Source organism: Phaenicophaeus curvirostris, chromosome Z (assembly GCF_032191515.1).
Source record: "Phaenicophaeus curvirostris isolate KB17595 chromosome Z, BPBGC_Pcur_1.0, whole genome shotgun sequence".
NCBI lineage: Eukaryota > Metazoa > Chordata > Aves > Cuculiformes > Cuculidae > Phaenicophaeus > Phaenicophaeus curvirostris.
The window spans coordinates 27,684,802-27,707,639 of NC_091431.1; positions in this window are offsets into that span (position 1 = coordinate 27,684,802).

Below are 22,838 nucleotides of genomic sequence, written 5' to 3' on the forward strand. Positions count from 1 at the left end.
CTGTCAACCACAGTAATTAATGAGTAATGATGCAAGGATAATCAATATCATTGATCTTGATCTACACACCCTTTCACTTAGATTCTTATCAATAATTTTGCAAAGACAATCAGTTTTGTGTAGCTCGCTGAGTTTGAACTAGAAACTCCCTTTAAATCTCTCAGTAAAATTTCTGAGATTTGTATATACATATAAACAAGTTGATTTTATTAAGAATAATGGATTTTAACAACTTGTGCCTTAATAAGGTTCAGTAGTGGCTGTGGAGAAGACACTGTTTGTGAAAATATATTAAACAACCCCATATATGACCCAACACCTGATGTGTACAAGAACACAACAAGCAATGATATATATACATAACAATAACACACAGACATAAGTAAAAATAACACACACATAGAAGATATATAGTTATGGTTGAAGTACAGAGAGATACTAACAGTTAACTTGATGTCAATTACCTTGATGTTAAGATAGATATTTAGCATGCCTGACACTAAATACTAAGTGTGTGGGGGGGAGATGAGGTTCAGACTGTCTGCTGATCCCAAATGTTTCAATCAACTTTTTTATAACAACTTACACCTTTGGGCCAGAGGTTTAGATGGAGCTTGAGTGACTGAAGTCACTACATCAAGCCCTACTGATCATGCCCAAAATTTAAATGTGTATGTCCAGTAGGCATGGTTTTGGGGGTGGTTTAGTTCAGAGGCAGGGAGGAGACGGGTAGCCTTTGGTATGGTGGTGTGTTTTAGTATTATAATGATATTACAATGATTACAGGTTAGCTGGAGGGCTAGGTTGTTAGAGCAGCTGCTGCAATCCAACTTCTTGGAAAGTAAGTGGGCCTCTGTCCTTGCAGGGGCCTTGCTGACTAGCAGGAGCTGACTATGCCTGCTCCCAGAGATCTCATCTCATCTCTCAATTCAGATAGGAAGTTGCATTTGGTGCCTATCTACCCCTGTGCATGCTTCACTGACTTTGATTTTGAAAGCCTTGTACTCAGCCCATGGCAGGAGGCTTGGGGGGAAGTACCCAGTCCCATTTCTCCCCACATTCAGCTTTATTCCCACAGTATGTCACAGATCTGATGGAAGAAGAGTAGTAAGTAGGGTAAAGCTAAGAGCATAAAAATGGTCTAGCAAAACAGAAATCCCTTCTGTAATATTAAAAATAAAAGAATAAACATAATACTGGTCATTGCTCAAGATAAGTTATTAGGAACACTAACAGTGTTCAGGAACAATTGACCAGACGGAAATTTGGAGAAGCAGATGTTTATATAGGAGTTTTCAGCTGTCCTCAAAAAGATCAAAACCACAACAAAATAGCATATAGAAATAAAAATTGGGATTTAATGAGTTACTACAATAAAAAATATTGTTCTATTTTTTCTTTTGATTAAATGCATGGAGTCTAATTTGGGAAATTTGAAGGCAAACTTCTCAGTATAGTTAAATTTAACGCTGCAGTAGAGAGATTACGCCAAAAAAAATCTGGCAAAAAGATATTCACTTTGAAGAAGGTGACCTGCATAAGCATTAGCTACTCAAAACCAAAACAATTAAAAAACTACACCCACCCTAAAAGAAGCAGTGTAAAAAGTGGCTTAGAGAGTGCTTCAAATAAACACTTTTTGAATTCCACGTAAACTGAATATCACAATTCAATGAGAAAATAATCAAGAAACTTTGAAGTCAGGGAGGATCTGCCAGGAGGAAAGATTGGCTCTTAAAAATTGATGACATTTCCTAATGAAAGTTAGAAAGTCCATAAAACATAATGGATGAAATATGCACATGAAAACAAGAAGGCTAACAAAAAATATTGATGTAAGAATGTTTTTTAAATTAATCTCAAATGGAAGCAAATAATTTTACATTGAAAGGGGGATTTTAGACATGCTTACATTAAACATAATCCTTAAAAGATGTAAGGGTACTTATGGTAGCACTGGAGCCTTAATAATGTACAGGGAGAGAACGGGACTTAGATGGCTTGAGAGAAGAAAACTGACTTCGTTTTACTGGTATTTTCCTCCCTTCCCCCACCTCGGGGGGGGCGGGTATGCTTTTTTTTTTTTTTTTTGGCTCTTCCTGTTCGCCCATTCCCTTCTGCCTCCCTGTTCCCCACCTCATACTGCATTTTCCACTAATCGCATCCAGGTCTATGATGTACTTCTGCATTTACGGAATAAACTTACAAATCCATTGGTATATTTTCATTACCAGAAACATTCAAGGTCTGGTTGTACAGGGCTCTGGTCTGGTTGAAGGTGTGCCTGCTCAGTGCAGAAGGGGTTTGACTAGATGAACTTTAAAGGTCCCTTGTCCCTTCTAACCCAAAATATTTTAGGGTCTATGATTTCAGCTACTAAGTTCAGCTGGGCAATTAATTAGTGAAAACAATGGTCAGTTTTAGATAGACTGTATGAACAGCATTGGTTGTCTGGGACATTTACCTAGTCGATGACTCAGTCTACTGTCTTTTCCAAATCACATGGTCAATTTAAGAGAAAAAGAGCAAATGTTAAAATAAAGATGCTCTCTTATTAACACCGCTGAGCTTTTACTTCCTCCTTCTGAATAAATTGAATAGCCAAAAGAGTTGAGGTGGGTATGAACTTTCTGCCTGGATTTTTCAGCTTTCTATTCAAAACTCATGTGTTTTCAAGATATCACAGAATCACTAGGTTGGAAAAGACCCCCAGGATAATCGAGTCTAACCATTCCTATCAACCTTTAAACCATGCCCCTCAGCACCTCATCCACCCATCCTTTTAAACACATCCAGGGATGGTGACTCAACCATCTCCCTGGGCAGCCTGTTACGGTGCCCAATCACCCTTTCTGTAAAAAAATTTTTTTCTGTTGTTCAGCCTGAACCCCCCCTGATGGAGCTTGAGGCCATTCCATCTTGTCCTGTCCCCTGTCACCTGGGAGAAGAGGACAGATCCCTTCTCTCTACAACCTCTTTTCAGGTAGTTGTAGAGAGCAATGACGACTCCCCTCAGCCTTCTGTTCTTCAGGCTAAACAACCCCAGTTCCCTCAGCCGCTCCTCATAAGACTTGTTCTCCAGGCCCCTTCACCAGCTTCATCACTCTTCTCTGGACTCACTCCAGAGCCTCAACATCCTTCTTGTAGCAAGGGGCCCAAAACTGAACACAGTATTCAAGAGGCATTCTCACAGTGCCATATACAGAAGGAGAATATCCTCCCTGGACATGCTGGTCACACCGTTTTTGATACAAGCCAAGATGCCATTGGCCTTCTTGGCCACCTGGGCACACTGCTGGCTCATGTTCAGTCGGCTGTCAATCAACCTCCCCAGGTCCTTCTCCTCCAGGCAGATTTCTAGCCAGGCTTCTCCTAGTCTGCAGCACAGCATTGGGTTGTTGTGCCCCAAGTGCAGGACTCAGCATGTGGCCTTGTTAAACCTCATGCCATTGGACTCTGCCCAGCAGTCCAGCCTGTTCAGATCCCTTTGCAGAGCCTCCCTACCCTCCAGCAGATCAACACTCCCACCCAGCTTAGTGTCATCCGCAAATTTGCTGAGGGTGCACTCAATGCCTTCATCCAGGTCATTGATAAAGGCATTAAATTGTGCTGGTCCCAGAACTGAGCCCTGGGGCCACCACTTGTCACTGGCCTCCAGCTGGAGATAACTCCATTTACCACCACCCTCCAGGTCCGCCCATCCAACCAGTTTTCCACCCAGGAGAATGTGCACCTGTCCAGGCCAGAGGCTGACAGTTTCTCAAGCAGAATGCTGTGAGAAACGGTGTCAAAGGCTTTACTGAAGTCCAAGAAGACTGCATCCACAGCCTTTCCCTCATCCAATAGTCTAGTCACTTTGTCATAGAAGGCAATCAGGTTAGTTTCACAAGATCTGCCTTTCATGAACCCATGTTGACCGGGCCTGATCACCTGGTTCTCTTGCATGTGCTTCATGATAGCACTCAAGATCACCTGTTCCATGACTTTTCCCAGCACTGACAGGCCTGTAGTTCCCAAGATCCTCCCTGAGGCCCTCCTTATGTTACGACTAAAAGCCTGAACTTCTTGTACAGACTGATCATTATTGTTTTAAATAGCTTAAGGAGCAGACAGCCCAGTCAAACATCAAGTGGAGCTACTCACACACATTTTCTCTTGTTCATTCTTAGTGCTAATACTGTAAGAGAGCCACTTCACAGAAAGAATAATTAAGAAAATGTTAAGAAAATTTTGCCTGAGTAATACAGCATCAGTTAGTCAACATGGAAAGCAGGCATTTTCAGAAGCAGACCAGTTTATTAGGAATAATTAGTAGTTATTTCACCCAGAATTTCTTGTACTCTGTTACAAGACAGTAAATCTGGCAACTGCATCAAACATCTGTCCTACTATGCAAGTGTTACGTATACATAGCTATCTATCCGATATTACTACATGAATGTGCAGTAGATCCACTTATTTATTTATAGCTATTGCACAGTTGCTCATTAAGAGATATACATGAGTTCAATGAGCTCAGTTCTTCCCAACATATGACATATGCATGGTCAGTAGTCATATAATGATTCCAAAATCTGCAATACTTATACTAGCCAACTATAGAAAATATATATTACATTCCTTGGAGACAATACATCCAAGGAAGTTAACAACCAGAAACAGAAAAAAATCTCAAAATAATAAGAAGAAACAGACCACACTCTGTTATCAAAGCTTTATCTGTGGTTACAAACTGCTTATAAAAACAAAGTTTAAATTTGGTTTATTCAGTCAATTTGACAGCCAGGCAACCTGGAGAAATGCCAAGGGCCATAGACTAATAGCTGAACATAAATCTTTCCTACAAATTATATTTATTTTATAGTCAAACAGGAGATTGAATACTACAACACTGAACTGAAAAGTCTATAGTTCATTTCATCTCTGATCAATTAACTTAGACTTTTTTTAATATGAGGACAAGAAAGCAGGATTTTCCTATTAGGGTGTGATTGAACTCTAGAAATGAGCTTTCAAGTACAGCAAACTCAGCATCATGGAATTTAAAACAGAAATGAGCTGTGAAGCTTGAAGTAAATTGATCAAAATGAGGAACTGAAGAATTCAGTATTTTAGGAGGTTGAATAACAGAATGTGTAACTGTGTCTGACAGTAATGATATGTCTAGTTCTGAACTATCAACTTCATTACCTCTGGATTGTAGTCTGAAATGACTATGTTTTCTAGTTTGACACAAAGTAAGGTGTCTTACTTATAAATTAAGTATTTCAGTATATGAGATTAAAATAAACTCTTTGCTTCTATGGAATAATCCCAGGTTGATAAAATCTTTAATTTTTCACCCACTCTAATATTTTTAGGATATAAAAAAGTTCCAGAGTGAGTTTTAATAGTTTACCTCAGTGTCTAAAATATACTCTATACATCTATGAGTACAAACTTTTCAGAATATGAGAAGGAATGAAAAATCACTTAATGACAAAAACAGTAACTGAGTTTTTGACCCTGGTATATGTTTTCCAGTAGAAAATACAATGTGTAGTCATTTTTTTCTTTTAAGTTCAGGATTTATTCATTTTCAAGACAAGTGACTCAGAAATCAATAGATGTACATTGAATATCTAAGATCCAGTAAATATTTAAGAAATATTTCACTTATTTAACCAATGTAATAATGCAACTGGATAAACCATGCTCAAGTAATGTATGGAATTTCAAAAAGTTATATTTGTTTTATTTTTTCCTGTGATACAATATTTCTCCTTGAATATTTGTGATTCTGAGAACCATCTTACAACTATTATGAACAAGAAAATAACCACATGTATAAATAATTTGTTTACCCAAATGGCATATCTACTCTATATTTATCACCTCATTTGTGTTTAGAAACCAATTTTCATCATTTACCTAAGAAAGACCACACCTCTGTCTCCACAGTGAACTTTAGAAATAAAAAAAGAAAGAAAAAGGTTAATATTTCTAGTTACTGTATCAGAGTCAGATGATATGAAATAGGAGAAAACAAAAATCAATAGATATAAAATTAAATTATATGTAAATGTAATTAGTAATAGCTCTGTAATGCGATGATAAATAATATGTGGGATGAAACAGTTTTTCTTATCAATGTTTACAGTGCATTAAAAACAGCTATGCTACTCCTGAAACAAGTAAGAATTTCCAGCAGAAGGTGTTCTGATTGTGAATGTAATACAAGGGAAAAAGGAGAAGACAGAGGAAAGGAAAAGAGATAGGAAATGAATCTAAATATATTAGGTCCATAGAAACATACTGTTCAAAAGAACCTGAAAAAATTGCTAAGAGAATATTGGAGCTAAATTATATTTTACGTCCCTTCCAACACAAAAAAATCACTACAAACAAAGAATTCCAAACTCTTGATGACATTCAAAATAAAAATATACTATTTTTAACACAGATTTGTGAAAAACAATCAAATATTTCTTCAATGTGCTACATATATGAATCCCTAAGAGAATGAGATTTAAAAATATTTAAGTATATATGCTTCTATACATATCACCAGAACATGTGTAAGCTGCTGTAGATTTGTGGGGGTTTTTTCTTGCTCTGTAATACTCAAGAACAGTTTTCCCATTAAAAATTTCCATGAATCTACTACTTTTTCTTATCTTGAGATCACAATATGCTGCTCTAATACCATGGTTTGTTGACAGGACAGTCAAGCAGTAAGTTCTCAGCCTGTTCATCACCATTCCGTCTTGATAGAGCACTGTCCTGACCACATGCAGGGCTTTGCACTTGACCTTGTTGAACTTCATAAGGTTTAAAGTTTCCCACCACCTCACTTGAAACAGTCATAGATTGCTAATTCCTACTCTGGAACTGTTAAAATAGGAAAATTATGCCTGGTACCATGATCTGCTCCCCTCTCAAGAATATTACAAAGACTATGCTGAATCCTGAAATTTCTTTTAATAAATGTTATGTGTTTGGATATGTGACGGCACTGTATTCTGTGTCCTAAAAAAAAAAAGCACATATTCATATCTTCTCAAGCAGTCAGGATGATTTGCAGAGTCAATATAATATGTATACACTGAAGTTACTGTATTTATTATCAGCAGTTGGTGATGGAGAACCCTTAGAAAGTGTCTTCACAATAGGCTTGGGCTTGAGAAGAGGCAACATATACTTTTTTTTTCTGCAGCTTTTAGTGTATATTTAATGCATGGAAAACAAAAGTTTTTCCCTGGCTCCATTTTTCTTTGTATCATCTCAGAGTATGTATCTTTAATTAATACAATAGGATGATTTACTCTAATGTAGTGAGTACAAACTGAGGAGTTCCATTAAAAATAATTTTTTTTTTCAAAATTGCTTAAAATATCTATAAAATTCAATATAGAGGAATACATCCTATTTGAAAAGTTATTAAAGTATCTGTCAGGATCTACAACAGTGGTATGATTTTACTTTTCATAGGAATCTCCTGTAAGAAAAGCCTGCCTACTCGAAGTAACATTTTCTTCAAGGATATCACACTGCACAATCATTTTAGCTCTATACAATCTAAATGGTAAAATAAATGTATATCAGTGTACTTAAATGTAGACAATGGTATTCACACAGTTTTGCAGACTGGGTTTTAGACCACTGGAGTATCATACTGGTTGTTTTCAAATTATGTCCCTCCTTATTAGGAAAACTGTGAATCACTGAAATTTTGCATAGAATATTGGTATTTTTAAAGATTATAACAAAACATCTTTCATAAAAAAATATTGTTTATCTTAATCTAAAAAAACATACATGGCAGGTTACTTTTATTTTATGGTAAGACAGTTATTAAGTGGTCTGCTAGAAAACACAAAGATGCTGAGAAAATTATTAAAAAGCAACTTTGAAAAATACAATGCATTCTGAATAGGAAGAGAATAGGTTATTCAGTGAAATTTCAGTGCAAATTTCTGGCGCCACTTCCATAGGCTGAAGCCCTTTACAATAGCAGTATTGCAATAGCACAGTTTCTTTGAAGCTGTTTCCAAAAGGATCGATAAGTACATATCCTCTTCAAAAAAGAAGAGGAATCTCTATGAGCTTTGGAAGAAGGGACAGGTGTCTTGGGTGGACTACAGGGAGGAAGTGAGATTGTGTAGAGAAAAAATCGGGAGGGATAAAGCCCAACTAAAGCTCAGGTTGGCCAAGTCTGTGAAAGACAACAAAACATCTTTCTATAAATACATTAACAATACAAAGAGGACCAGGGAGAAAGTTCAGTCGCTATTGGATTCAAATGGAAGAACTGTGACAAAGGATGAGGACAAAGCTGAGGTACTTAATGCCTTCATTGCTTCAGTCCTTAATAGTAAGGAAATTTGTTCCCTCTGTATACATACCCAGGAGTTAGAGGAGCAGAACAAAGCTCCCATGACCCAACAGGAGGTGGTTAGACATGTGCTTGCCCAGCTAGACACCCTCAAGTCCATGGGGCTGGATGGGATCCATCCAAGAGTATTGAGGATGCTGGCGGATGTGCTTGCCAAATCCCTTTCCATCATCTTCCAACAGTCCTGGCTTGACTGGAGGCTGGCTGATGTGCCCATCTACAAGAAGGGTCACAGGGAGGATCTTGGGAACTACAGGCCTGTGAGTCTGACCTCAGTGCTGGGAAAAGTCATGGAACAGGTGATCTTGAGTGCTATCATGAAGCACATGCAAGAGAACCAGGTGATCAGGCCCGGTCAACATGGGTTCATGAAAGGCAGATCTTGTGAAACTAACCTGATTGCCTTCTATGACAAAGTGACTAGACTATTGGATGAGGGAAAGGCTGTGGATGCAGTCTTCTTGGACTTCAGTAAAGCCTCTGACACCGTTTCTCACAGCATTCTGCTTGAGAAACTGTCAGCCTCTGGCCTGGACAGGCAAGCACTCTCCTGGGTGGAAAACTGGTTGGATAGGCGGACCTGGAGAGTGGTGGTAAATGGAGTTAACTCCAGCTGGAGGCCAGTAACAAGTGGTGTCTCGCAGGGCTCAGTGCTGGGACCAGCACAATTCAATACCTTTATCAATGACCTGGATGAAGGCATTGAGTGCACCCTCAGCAAATTTGCGGATGACACTAAGCTGGGTGGGAGTGTTGATCTGCTGGAGGGCAGGGAGGCTCTGCAAAGGGATCTGAACAGGCTGGACCGCTGGGCAGAGTCCAATGGCAAGAGATTTAACAAGGCCAAATGCCGGGTCCTGCACTTGGGGCACAACAACCCTGTGCAGTGCTACAGACTAGGAGAAGTCTGGCTAGAAATCTGCCTGGAGGAGAAGGACCTGGGAGTGTTGGTTGACAGCCGACTGAACATGAGCCAGCAGTGTGCCCAGGTGGCCAAGAAGGCCAATGGCATCTTGGCTCGTATCAAAAATGGTGTGACCAGCAAGTCCAGGGAGGTTATTCTCCCTTTGTACTCGCCACTGGTGAGACTGCACCTTGAATACTGTGTTCAGTTTTGGGCCCCTCGCTACAAGAAGGATGTTGAGGCTCTGAAGCGTGTCTGGAGAAGAGCAACAAAGCTGGTGAAGGGGCTGGAGAAGAAAGTCTTACGAGGAGTAGCTGTGGGAACTGGTGTTGTTTAGCCTGGAGAAGAGGCGCCTGAGGGGAGACCTCATTGCTCTCTATAACTACCTGAAAGGAAGGTATAGAGAGGAGGGATCTGGCCTCTTCTCCCAAGTGACAGGGGATAGGACAAGAGGGAATGGCCTCAAGCTGTGCCGGGGAGCTTCAGACTTGACATCAGGAAAATTTTTTTTTACGGAAAGAGTCATTGGGCACTGTAACAGGCTGCCCAGGGAGGTGGTTGAGTCACCATCCCTGGAGGTGTTTAAAGGATGGGTGGATGAGGTGCTGAGGGGCAGGGTTTAAGGGTTGATAGGAATGGTTAGACTCAATCATCCTGGGAGTCTTCTCCAATCTAGCGATTCTTTGATTCTGTGATAAAGATAGTTTATAGGTAGTCTGAATTGTGAATGACAATTCACATAACTAAACAGATGCTGTGACTGTAAAGTGAATAGATTCAGATGCAAAACATGAAAACTACAAAATCCAGGCTGTTATGTTGTCCTTATATTCTTTGTGTACACATATTAATTTTTTTTACAGGCTAAGGAATATATTTCATGCTTTGTTTTTGTCTTCAAGACCAATATTGATGAAGAGAACCTGCATGCATCAACTGGAGAACACTGATAGCAAAAGAAGTAACACTGAAATCTGAGCAATTTCTAAAGAGATTTATTTTTTTTTACTCTAGATTATTAAAATCTTAAGGAAATTGCAATATAGGGGAGGAACAAAGAATGTCAGGTTTACATATCATTCACAGTTTTTTGAAAGTTAAAGTTACACAATTATTCAGCACAATGAGGTGGCATATACTGCATAGTACTGAATTTCTCTTACTATTTTTCATGAAAAAACAGTATGGTTTTCCCCTTCCAGCAGTATTGAAAGAAAGAAATGCTGAAATGTTCCAATGAGGAAAAAAATACAAAGCACCTTGAGGCTTAAAACACTTTTTATTTTCAGGAGTTAAGAAGATCTTTGCATTCCTCATTAGTTTCAGAATGGAACAGAGTCACAGGTCAGGGAATAGGGCACACTAATAAGCAAAAATAAAATGTTTAATTCGCCTCAAGAATTCTTGTATATTTTTTGTGTGGAATATTGATATACTTTCATATCTTGTTTCTATTGGGAACAACTATGAAGTTGCGTCTATAGACAAAAAGCAGTTTGTGGTTTTGTTTTCCCTCTAGAATTTTCTCTTTCTTGCTGACATATAATTTTAAAAGTGTCTATACTCTGAATGACAGAACTTGTGCTCCAGGTGCATTTTAAATTTTAGAAAAATTGTTAGAAAATGTAAGACACAGGAAAAATGAAGATGATATTTTTCTGTTTTCAATTGCAATAACTACTGTTGTTATTATTATTAGAGCATTGATGGGACATCCAGAGTACAGTACTTAATCAATCATAACTCTAGTCCTTAGGTACTTACGTTGCTGTTTGGAAAAAACCTCTATGTATTCATACATTTGTCCCTTGAGAAAGTACTAATGACTAAGTTTAACCAGTCAGTATATACTTCCATGGTTTGGGGTCCTAAACTTTATAGCAGAAAAAATACAGTGAAAATAAGGAAACTCATCCTGATCAACATTGAATACATGTATCTCAAAGTGCATGAATTATCTCTAAAGATATTTGCAAGTATAAATAAAAAATTGCAGCTTGGACTCTTTCTGAGCAAAAGCCTCTCTACTTGTGATTCCAAACAGCTTGCTCTCCCAGTCTTAAAGCATCATTTTTCTCCATGTCTTCACCTTTCACATCTTACTTCCATGTCTTCCTTATTTGCACTACCTTAACTTTGAATCTGTCTGTGACTGAAGCTTTTGATAGGAGATAGAGTTAACTGAGAATTTACTTTCTGGACTGATACTTTTAAGAAGCTGTAGATTGTTCCAAATAATGGTTATCCATGTTAAATATATGTCTTTCACCCTTTATTCTGCCGATGTTAAGCCTGCTGAGGAAAGTGTATATCATACAAAATGAAATTAAACTCAAATTAAGCATCTTCAATACACTGAAATGCCAGTTGAAAGATTGCTATGTAGACTTATTTTTATATAGGCATATTTTTATATGCATATATATTTATATAAAGCATATACGTGAATGAATTATAGAAATAAATAGTCATATTTTACTCTTCCATTTTTACAGTTCATTTATTAGGCTCTTTATATTGTGTCTGGTCACTAATAAGAATTAGTGACCTAATAAGAATAAGAATAAGAATCACCTAATAAGAATATTTCTGCCAAAAGAACTCTGTAATCTGAGGAGAAATTATCAGTAATAAAGAGTAATCCATAATAAACATGTAATATCCTATAGTTTCTTATAACAATTACATTTGCATATGTTACTTAAAGCTGTAACATAGGGAAAAACGTTTCTTACTTTGTTAATTTTAAAAGTAGTAAGAAGTGTAAATGCCTGTTACTCTCTGCAAAGAAAATCAGTACCATAGAGGTAAAGTTCATGCAGAATAATCTGTTCTTTACAGATTTAACAGAGCTAAGATACTCCACTGGTTCTTATTCCTTGGTCCCTGCCTTGTATCTGCTGTAACATTTTGTGTGTCACAGATAAGTAAACTTACTATGTGAGTGTATTGAAAAGAAGTGGAGGAAAACAGGAAGATAAACTGAAAACCTCTTGCTTTGTTGTGTGCAACTACAAACTACTTAAAAAAAATCCCAACACAATAATTCAGAAGAACATTTTCATTATTCAATATAAGAAATTCTATTACTTCTCAAGAGTCAGTGAGCCAAATCATTAAATGAAAAACTCCTTGATGTAAAATGAAAGTAGAAGGGCAGACATTTAAAATGGGGCCACATTCCTAGTCTTCTTCCTCTGTTTTGCTGGGACGTACTGCAAGATAATATCTAAATGGTGAAAGAATGGTTTTGAAGACACAAACATTTTAGCTCAATTTATAGAATAGCTGTGGGACCCTAAGACTGTCAAATATGGAAACATCAGGTACAGTAGATCTGAATTGAAAGTTATATGGATTATTTCAACTATCTAAGCAACTTAAAATTTTTAAAATCTACATAAACCAAAATAATTATTCTCTGTGATCAAACATTGCTCTGTTACTCCTCTTCCCTAAAATGTAACGGTGAATATTTGACCAGCAGGAGGGTTTATCTCCACTAGCGCAGCAAAACTAATCTAACATCAGGAAAAGTCATTGTTTTTCAAGCCATTGTTCTTCATTCAGATAAGCACATTCATACAGCTGACAAGCTCTCATCTATACAGATGAAATAATAAAGAACATATTACATCTGGCCAATGATGTATTAAATGTGTTTGAATTTCCAAAATGGGGCTAAACATATACAGTATCAATTTAATGACAAATCAAGGAGGCAGCAGGAAAGGTTTTTGAAGACATTTTACACTAATTGTAAGAACGAAATGCTTTTAACACAAGAAAAACATTTTTCTGCTTTACATTAGAAAAAAAAATGATTGCAATTTTGACTGCAATAAATATTTATTAATTTTCAGTACAATTATCATCTGTACCGACCAGCTAAAATTTCCAATAAGGTAAATGAAATCCATGGGTGTTCAGCAACTTTAGAATTGAGCCAACTTCCATTACTTGCAGTTTTATGGAAAAACTCACTATTTTTCTTTGTCACTTTGTCAAACTAGTGAAATATAAATAAAGTTATTTTGCTTTCCATTTTGATTTTGTTTTGTTATTATTACTTAGTATAATAAATATTCTTTTTTTAATCTTCTAAATGACCAAGAATAAGACCTTTTCTAATTTTTCACTTAATCTAGGACAAAATAATTTAATTTTCAGCTTCAAATTGATTCTTGTTAGCTAAGGACATATTAATGTTTTGAATTAAAATCATTATAACTGATTTTCCAGGGCCTTTTTTTTCATGTCCTCTCTATTCAGGATAGTTTCTTTGATTGTTGGAAGAACTTCTGGCAGGTCTTTAGAAGATGTCGCATAAAAAGCAGTTGTTAATATGTCATTTTCAAAAAAGTGAAGGAATGTGTCAAATGAAATTCCAGTCACGTTAGTCCTGGGTGTAATTCTAATTGAAGTTTTTATTGGCACAAAGGTGTAAGGGCTTTTAAATACAGTGGATGACAAGACTTAATTCCACATCTATTCTACCATAATTCTATGGCAGATAAATTACAATACTTTATAATCTGCTTGTTGGTTAAATTCAAAATGCTATGGCTCCTTATTTAATAGTATTTTTTTCTACACTTTCTTCTCATTCTGTACCTTTTTTTTCTTTCTCATTTAAGGATTTCATTACTTCTTCCACAGGTACTTCCTGGCTACAACCAACCCCTTATGTCTAATGAGCACTTGCAGTTGGGTCTGTCTGGGAATACACTTAGAACCTCCCTCTGCAATAAAATCTCCAGGTCTTCCAAGAGTTCACATTTCATTATCTTCCTGAATCCTTCTTTCCTTTACACTCTCTAAAAAAATAATTGGTACCTGTAAAGTTATGAAGCAAGCAGGGTAACTGCTTCTGTAAGGGTATCTTGTCAGTGAACTTTTTCAGGAAAGAAGGAAGGAGGAAGCCATAAATTTAGAAGGACACAAACCTGATTTACAAATTATAAAGGATTTGGGGATGGGAAGCAAGGCTGGTCAGCTATGTTAAGTGACAGAGCATGTGAGACTGTCAGAATGTTTGTTCCAGTGAGGTTATCTAGATGGGGACCTTGACAGCTGGGAAACTAAGGAAAAAAAGGGGAAAAATAAAACACACAGACTTGACAAAAATACCATGGACACAGTGACAAGAAACATACCCCTCCACTCACACTAACTGATGACCCATCAAGAAACTGAAGATACCACTTCCAGGAACATCAACTTCAACTTTGTAACCCACAAAATAGTAATGGAGGAGGAAATGAAGGACAAGACTGAGAGGGCTATGAGAATCAATAGAGCTGTACAAACACCTGAGGATACTAAATGGGAAGGGGGAGTGGGGAGGAGCAAAGCAAGGATAATTACAAAGAGATATTGAAGGGACAGGTTGTGTATAAAACTTGGCTGGTCAGCATGCATGTCTGGCTGATCCCTGCACCTATCACCATAGTAGATCCTTTCTTCTCATCAAATCTTTCCTTCGTATATTTTCACTCTCTATCCTGTGTGTATGTGTGTAAGTGTCAGCAGCTGGTGAAACCTTTGTGTGTGTGAATGAAATGTGTCATGACAGCTACAGGAGTCAGAGTTGGGGTGTAGGCACCCCTGGATTCTTTGGCTTACCACCACTTGGGTGCAAATATTGCGTGTCCCAAAAATCAGCTACTACAGGGACTGGGGGAAGTGAGGTAGGTGGGGAGCACAGCACTGGGAGCTGAAGAAGCAGCTATACCTGTTGCTAGATATTGGGTCAGGGGTGAGCATCTATATATTCCCCAAACCAAGTGTGCATGAAGCATGCATGCATACTCTCCAACAAACCTCAAACTGGATGAGCTACAAGCAGGGGAGTGTTGTATCAGGGCCAGGTTACCAGATGGGTAGAAGGTCCATACTGATATGTCCAGGGGGACCTGGGAGTGTGGACTGGTTGTAAGAAGAGTGTATGAGAGCTGCATGTTCGTTAGTGAGCCCTAAACTAGATCAGCTGGTGAGCAGGGGGCCTGTGGGTTGGATAAGAGAGCTTGGTATCTTGGCAGGGGTGCGGGCTGGGCAGAGGAGCTGAGCTGTTTTTTTTACAGATCCATGAATGTACATGTGCTGGTGAATGTGTGATGTGTACACCTGCCCTAGTGAACTTCTGTCTCTGCCAGCCCAAGCAGAGGTGGGAACTTGGCTTGCTTTCTTCGTGTTTTGGGTGAGTCCTGTGCTATAGTACAACACAATATATGATAGAACCTTGTCTTCAGTGCCACCGTTCTTTGTAAATGTTAAATTATTATTAAGAAAAAGTGTAAAACAAGGTCTTCAGAGCATAACTAAAAAAACTCAGCTAGTTAAATCAATATCAAACCTCTCACAACTATTTTAGTTTTGTAAGCCTGTAGATTTTCATTGTCACTTGTATAAGACTACAGACCTTATTAATTTGTTTTTTAAAATTGATGGGTTGCCAATCCAAGGATCTAAAATGTCTTTTATCTAGTATTTTCCTATGTATTCTGTAATATAGATGCCCTAAAATGTAGAAAGTCATGTTTCTTTTCAACAGAAAGCCTCAAAATTCTCTTTTAACAGTACAGTAGGCCACACGGCACTTGTGATGGTGACATATGCAAATGTAATGAAAACTATTTTCTCAGTTATAGTACTTGGCACTCCACAGAACACTTTGGTTTCAGAGAAGAAATCTCTGGACCATGTTTTACTGGTATTCAGGTGAAAGAGAAAGAACAGGTTTTCTGTAGTTTGAGTGGAAAACAGTTAATAGCAATCTGTGAGAGCACAAAGCTCATTTCTGTGCAGATATCTCTGAAGAGAGTTGTAAAATTAGTTTAGTTGAAAACAGTACTTGCTGTGAATGCTGCATGGGCTTGTTTCTTGCTCCTAAGAGCTTTAAAGTTGGAATTTTTCCTCCCTTCTTTTCTTTGTTTTATTCTGTTTCAGGATATGAATAATATCATCCGTTTTTTTTCCTAAACAGGAGCTCTGTAGAGTGTCAAGTGTCTCTCGCTACACATAGAGGAATTCCAGTTGTCACACAGATTTCTTGAAACTGTATTTTACAACTGAAATTGCATATAGTTCATTATTTAGCACAAGGTTATGCCTTGACATAAACTCCACACCAGTCTTTCCTCCTTACCATCATAAGCACTGGCTATGAGGTGTATTGCCTAAACTGGTCCATTTAACTTCATATATGCATCAGTTGTCATGAGTTATCATTTCAAGGAAATGTATTTTTATGTTATAGTATCTCCTTTCAGAGGACAGAAATCACTACTAAAATAATTCAAAGATATTGATTCAGTCCATGTAGTAACATCAAATTAATATTACTGCACTCCTCTGATGTTGTTGAGAGGAAGATATAGTATCTTTTAAAAAAAATCAGAAATTTTGAGATTTTCAGAATTGTTCCCTATGCTAACAAAGGACCTACATTGGATCAGAATTAAAAAAAGGAGACCACTTAGTGCCTTAGTTATTCTGAGTTTTGGGGGGTTTAATTCTTTATCTATTTTTTTCAAATATAAAAGTAAATTCTATGCTGTCAAGGACCGTGCTGTAAACCACTGATAAACTGTTCCTCATATTTGTCTTTCACTTCTTCTCTTCAGCTGTCACTCTAGAATTAACTGAACTTGAATACATCTCTTTAATGATCGTGCAGTGGATGGAAAGGATGAATACATTAGCAAAGAAAACCAGTTAATCTAGTACAGGAAAATTTATTCTAAAGCAGGAGGAAAAAAGTAAATGCATGTTTTAGAGGTCCTCAAATTTAAATCTTAGAAATTCTAGAAACATTAAATTTAATGTTTAGAAATATCAAATTTAAACCTTATTAATCTTAGAAATATTATCAATATCAGCAGTAATTTTAGTGAAAGTCCAAAATATTTCCATTTCCCTTATGAGTGTTGCTCTAGAACTATATACAAATTGCAGAATAGTATTTACACCCTATAAAGCCTTTTAAAACGTCTCTAACCTGATTGGGGAAAGCCAGTAGACTTCCTAAGGAGTTTCATCAGTATTAAAATTGAAAGCAATTGTTTAGCCCAGCTTACAGCTACTCATCTTAATATAATAGAAATCACTTATTCTGTTTTTATTATTATTTTTATTACATTATTGTTATTGTAATAATTTTTTATTTTAATTTTTATTTTATTATTTGATTTTCATTAGATGGGTGGAAAAGTGTGGGATTGGAAGTGATTTGTGGCTCAAATGAGGGTTCCAAAACTTCCAGGGACTTAATAGGCTGCTATTATGAAATGTGTTTCTTGGCCAAATATTGTTTAACAGAGTTTTTCATAACTTCACAGATGGTAGATTTATTTTTTCCTGAACTCATCTCAGTATTTTTAAAAATTATCACATAGTAATGCAATGTTATAGAACTACCTAATTTTCATTCAAATTTCTTATCAAAGTAAATAAATAAAAAATAAATAAATAAAATAAAAATTGGTTTTAGTTGCCTGTCAAATCCCAACTCTTTTAAGGTACTACTGAATGAGAAAAGGAGGTTTTTTATACATTTAACTAAAGCCTTCTTTCTTTAATGTGCTCCTAGTGAGAGGAACCTTATTTGTCTAAATGGTTGCCCTTTAATTTATTAATACACTGGAACATATTCACCTTCGGCATACTTAGTGTAGGGACAGTAAGATTAGGGCTGCACTGATTGGTTTTGTAGTTCTTATGATGGAAGAAAAAATAGTTTTTAAAAGACTTGACATTTTTAAATACTAAATTACCTTGTGGTTGATTTATATAAACTATTAACACTATATGGTGATCTTCTCAATCAATGAAGGATAAAAATGAAACAATTTTATTTCCAATTCCCCATTCAGATAAAATAGAAAAATAAAGAATATATTTGTTGAGAGTAAATCACAGAAAACCAGATTTGTTTAAAGATTTACAGATAAGACATCTCAGTTTATGCCACATCATGCAAGTCAACAGCGTTTTACATTACCTCATTTAACTTCATGTTCTGTGTCTTTGTTGAAAACTGAACCAAGTAAACACAAGATTGTTTCATTGCCTGTATATATATATATATATATATATATAGACAACTGTATTTACTTCATGCCTTGAGTCCTTGGATTAGAGCAGCTTAAGGGTCACTGTGGGAGGGTGACTTTACTTTGTTGTGTATAATACCTAGTTGGGAAATTTAAATATATCTTTGTAATCTGTGTGCATATTCAAATTTGCATGTTCTGAAGAAGCAGCATCTGTTTCTACAGTTTACCTGGACAAAAGAGCTGTCGCATTGGCTGTTGCTTTCAGCCTCAGCTTGGGCACCCAGTCAGCTGCAAACTGGTGCACTTCTCTCAGCAGAAAAGGAATGGCTTTGAGGAGACCATCTTTACTGCCTTCACTGTTTTCAAGGGAATGTTAAAATACAGACAAATCCCGAATTAATAAAATAAGAAATTAATATATCATTCTAAACATCGTGGCTGCTAATGTTAGATTGGGCATTAATGTAATTAAGATGCGAGATAAGGTTGTTACTTCATGAGCTTGAAACCTTAACAGTCTTGAGAGACCTTAGTGATGGTTGCCTTGTAAATCGCAAGCTTGCACAGTCCCAGCATAATCTCTGACGTGTGCCCTTTGGTCGCCCTGCTGCATGACTGCAAAAGACAGAGTACAGACAGAATAGGGGAATCATGAGCGTTTTGTGAGTCATTATTTGATAATGAATAGTAGCGCTTTATCTGAAGTTGTCACTTGAAGTGTCACCGTCAGGTGTTGTCATGACCAGGTATCAGGGAGTTACACAAGGTCTCAGACTTCTTTTATTCATTTGACTAAGCCCTTTCAAATTAAGCTGTAAAAGCCTGAATTAAAACTCCAGTCACCACTCTGTTCATTCTCACACTTGGAATACTACTGTAGGTTTTTTATGAAATGGCTAGCTTGTAAATGGAATGCCAACATTATTCTGCAACAATAATGATTAAAATCAAAAGGAATACAAATAGCTTGCTTCTTTTTGTAAGTAATATTATTTTCTAGATGAAATTTACCTCACAGAAGCATTTTGCAATAAGCTAGAAAACCACAGTAAGATGGACCAAGAAGTTTGCTGGAAAATATACGACTAAAGTAGATTTTTTTTTAGGGTGACTTTTTGCCTTTGGAGAATTTTTTGGGAATTTCAAGGCGTGTAAGCAAGAGTATTAGAAACACAATTTGGACGGGGATGTATCTTATTCTGTACTTTCAATTTCAGGTAAATTCCTGACCCAAAAAACCCAGTTCCTAACTACATTTGCTAAAATATAATAGCGTGTGTAGTCACATAGTTTCTTAGAGATTACTGTTCTAAAACCGCAATTTTCTGGAGTGAAACATTTCAAATATTAAGATTCTGCAAAACTTACAAAGTTTCTTACTAATTCTGAAAATTCTCCCTGAATCTTCAGCAGTATCTGAATAACTCAATACCCTGTGTGCTATAGTTCAGTTGATATGTTGAAAGCCCAGTTTCAAATCTTCTTTGCTGTAGCTGTTAACTGTTAGTACTTTCACCACTGTAGATCAAGGCGTCGCTATGCTAACTATTCAGTAAATTATTAAAAAAACACAGGCCAAATGTTATCATGCAGCTCTAGTAACTTTTCTGGCTTCTAACATGAACTCTGCAGCATAGGCATACTCTGCAGAGTATGGTGTACTTTTTGCTCTATAATGTTGTTTGAAAACCTTCCTATTCTTGCACCAGGTTCTTAAATAAAATGATTCTATATTGTTCATTTTGGGTTTAATAAAATGTAGTATGTAACTATACCTTACAGTAAATAGAGCAGTCTGATCATGCATTCGAAAACTGACGTGTCTAGGTACATGAAGCAACCCCTTATTCTGATAATATTCATTTTTTAACATATTTTTTAACATATTTTTAACATATTTTAACATATAAAGAGAAAATCTTTGGCAAATTTTTGGTATGAAGTAAGTAATTTGTCTTTACTAATCTCTTATCAGAAATTGCTGATATACTTTAGAAGAAAAAGATCCCCAAAATCCAATATCAGGCAGGGAGTCTAGAATATTTTATGATCATCTTTCTTTTTCATTCGCCAAGCTACTAACAGCTGGAAAAAGAAGTGGATTTTTGAGGGCCAGGGGATGCTGAGATCATACTCTTTTTATAGACCAAAGTACTCCACAATCAATTTCCTTAGGACATTAAAAAAAAAAGAAGAAAAAGTACTAGTAACTATAGACTGCAATCACAGAATATTTTCTTCCTGAACATACAGGACTGTCCTTAGAGTCATTCAGATTGTAAAACGAGTCATATCAATTTCAGACCTGCTGTCATGCTAAGGTTTATATATTTCAATTTATCATGGAGTTAAAAATAAGAACTTTGTGCCACTACAAATGGTACAATTCCACCTGTTAAATGTGATTTACATCACCCACTTCCATGACCATTTTCCCTGTCTTGATAGTTTTTGAGATGCTGTAAAGCTACTTAGGTGAAATTTAGATATATGATGAATTGTCTGTCTTTCTTGATGATCTGAAGAAATGAATTAATTGAAACTTGCAAAGTCAGTAATAATTTAATTCTATGAGCTCCGAGAAATCTGGGCATTTTCACAAAGACTCACACCAGAAGTAGAATTAAAATTAGATTTTCTTGAAATTTCTCAAAGAGGATTTCTTAAGTTCCTTAACCCATAAGAGGGCAGCAGGCTGATCTGTTAATTTAGAATTATCTCAATTTTTAAACCTTTTCATTGATGATATCATGACCAGCTCTAGATTATTTGACTTTCAAAGTGGAAGCAGAGTGCTCTTGTGAAAGATTTCAGTGGTTTTATTTGATCTGAGCTGGAAAAAGTGTGCTGGGTTTGCTACCTGGGAGTAGTGCAACCATTGAAAACTTGTCCTAATAAGTATTTATTACACAACAACCATATTCTATAGCTTCCTTTGTATCTATGCGTGTGTTTTTATTTGTCTTAGTGACTTCGGCATAGCAGCTGAATATTCACACCTTAAAAATGAGAGAATGTTGCTCTTTTTTCCTCACACATCACATTACATTGTTTACAAGAGTGTAATATCCAAAAGTATTCTTCAGTTTGCAGGTGTGAGGGAGAGAGTAGAGTAGGAGGTATCTTCATAGCCCTTTGAATGAACACATCTTCCCCTAAGGAGAAGTTCAAGGGTGTATGTTCTTTGTGTGCAAAAGATGCATGTTTAATCTATTGTTTTGTATTGCAGTTTTGCTGGTTTTGGGGGGCTGTTATCATTATTATATGTTTTTGAATTGCACACAAATCTTTAATGTTGCCTGTCTGTATAATCTTAGTCTGAGTTTAAGTAGGGAGAGAGCATTTGTTTTCTACATCTTGAACATCTGCTAAATCTGAACATTTAAAGGTTTCTAGTTTTCCAATTCTAAACATTCCTTTTGAAAAGTATGTTGATTGTTGTTATTATTGGTGTTTAGAATCATAGACTTACACAATAATTTTGGTTGGAAAAGATCCTTATGATCATCAAGTCCAACTGTCAACTTAGTACTACGAACTCCACCACTAAACTATGCCCCTAAGCATATCTACACATTTTTTAAATAACTCCAGGGGTGGTGAAACAACCACTTTCCTGGGAAGCCTGTTTCAAAGCTTCACAACCCTTTCAGCGAAGTAATTTTTCCCAATATCCAAACTAAACCTCTACTGGTGCCTCTTGAGGCTGTTTCCTCTTGCTGTGTGATTTGTTACTTGTGAGAAGAGATCAATACCCATCTCACTGCAACCTCCTTTTAGACAGCAGTAAAGAGCAACAACGCCTCCCCTCAGCCTCCTTTTCTCCAGACTGACCAACCTCAGGTTCTTCAGACACTCGTCACAGGACCTGTTCTCTAGGCATTTCATGAGCTTTGTTGCCTTTCTTTGGACATTCTCCAGAGCCTTGTTATTTTTCTTGTACTTAGGGGGACAAAACTGAACACAGCATTCAAGGTGTGCCCTCAACAGTACTGAGCGTAGGGAAATAATCACTTCCGTAGTCCTACTGGCTGCACTATTTCTGATACACGTCAGGGTACTGTTGGCCCTCTTGGGCAGCTGATTATGCTTGCTGACTCATATTCAGTTGGCTTGTTGACCAACACTACCAGGTCCTTTTAGGCAGGGCAGCTTTCTAGCCACCCTTCCCCAAGCCTGCAGAGTTGCATGGAGTTGTGAATTACGGGCAAGACCCAACACTTAGCCTTGCTGAACAGTATACACCTGGTCTCAGCCCATTGATCCAGCCTGTCCAGATTCCTCTGTAGAACCTTCCTAACACCCGTCAGATCAACAATCCCACACAAGTTGGTGTCTTCTCCAAACTTACAGAGGAAGCATTCAATTCCCTTATCTAGAACATTGATAAAGATATTAAATGGAAGTGGCCCCAACACTGAACCCTGGGGAGCACCACTTGTGACCAGCTGCCAACTAGATTTAACTCTATTCACCACAACTCTTTGGGCTCAGTCATCCAGCC